The sequence below is a fragment of the Gekko japonicus genome, unplaced genomic scaffold (assembly GCF_001447785.1).
Source record: "Gekko japonicus isolate JY-2015 unplaced genomic scaffold, Gekko_japonicus_V1.1 scaffold2027, whole genome shotgun sequence".
NCBI classification, from domain to species: domain Eukaryota; kingdom Metazoa; phylum Chordata; class Lepidosauria; order Squamata; family Gekkonidae; genus Gekko; species Gekko japonicus.
Window position 1 is genome coordinate 93542 of NW_015176037.1, and position 1499 is coordinate 95040.

General features: G+C 45.0%; 1 protein-coding gene across 1 annotated transcript in view; it reads left to right on the forward strand.

Moving 5' to 3' along the window:
• Positions 1–1499, forward strand: part of PHACTR3 (phosphatase and actin regulator 3) — a gene marked incomplete at its 5' end in the record, with an annotated part of 120909 nt that overhangs the window by 92503 nt on the left and 26907 nt on the right. The window lies entirely within an intron of this gene.

The window sequence follows — 1499 nt, forward strand, 5'->3', positions numbered from 1 at the left end:
TCCATCATGTGAGAAGCCTTCTCTGATACTCTTCTCGAGATGAATCAAGAAGGGTAGTAGGTAGCCGTGTTTGTGTGGAGCAGTAGAAAAGAGTAAGAATCCAGTAGCACCTTAAAGACAAAGGCTGTGATCAGACACACTAAATAATCCACCCTTGGGCTATCCAGGTCAGGTCAGTATTGTCTACTACTATAGTAGTAGCCCACACCTTGAATAGAAATTTGTTGGTCTTAAAGGTGCCACTGGACTCAAACTTTGTTCGACTACTATAGTGTTAGTGGTGGTGGTAGTGGTAGTTTCTCCTTCTACATTATCATCATCATAATGATAATCTATTATAGCATTATTATTTACTATTACCTACTACTACTGCTATTACCTACTTCTACCTACTACTACTACTGGGTAGCCGTGTTTGTCTGGAGCAGTAGAAAAGAGCAAGAATCCAGTAGACAAAGGCTGTGATCAGATACACTAAATAATCCACTTTCAATGCACTTTCCAGCTGGATTTTATTGTGTGAACTGGCAAAATCCAGTTGGAAAGTGCATCAAAAGTGGATTGAAAGTGGATTATTTAGCGAGTGTGATCACAGCCTAACAAGATTAGTGGCAGAGTGTGAGCTTTTGTGAATCACTGCTCACTTCTTCAGCTACCTGAAGAAGCCTATCTGTAGGAGCAGAAAAGAGTCCAGTAGCACCTTAAAGACTAACAGTAGCACCTGAGAGACTAACAAAATTTGTGGCACGGTATCTGAAGAAGGGAGCTGCGATGGCTCAAGTGGTTAAGACGCTGAACTGCAGGCTGTGGAAGGTCAGTAGTTCAGCAGTTCGAGACCCGGGTGCCGCATGATGAAGTGAGCTCCTGTCTCTAGTTCCAGCTCCTGCCAACCTACCAGTTCGAAAGCAAGAAATTGCAAGTAGATAAATAGGTACCACTTCGGTGAGAAGGTAACAGCGTTCCGTGCGCCTTGGTGTTTAGTCATGCCGGCCACATGACCACGGAAACGTCTTCGGACAGCGCTGGCTCTTCGGCTTTGAAACGGAGATGAGCACCGCAACCCTAGAGTCAGATTCGACTGGCTTTCGAGCAAGGGAACCTTTACCTTTACTTTATCTGAAGAAGAGAGAAGTGACTCATGGAAGCTCACACCCTGCTATAAATTTTGTTAGTCTCTCAGGTGCTACTGGACTCCTGTTCTTTTCTACAGTAGTAGTAGTAGTAGTAGTAGTAGTAGTAGTAGTAGTAGTAGTAGTAGTAGTAGTAGTAGTAGTAGTAGTAGTAGTAGTAGTAGTAGTAGTAGTAGTAGTAGTTTCTCTTTCCTGCCTCCAGGTGCCCCAGGACATCAGCCTGGGAGAACCTGTGGCTTCGACAGGCACCTGGCATTCAGCTTTTTAATAACCCGCCCCTGCCTTCATATCCTCCAGGCGAGCTTCCCTTGCATGTTTTTCCTGATCAGGAAAAGAAAGTCAAGCAAGCTGGTCTCAGCCCCCCCCCCC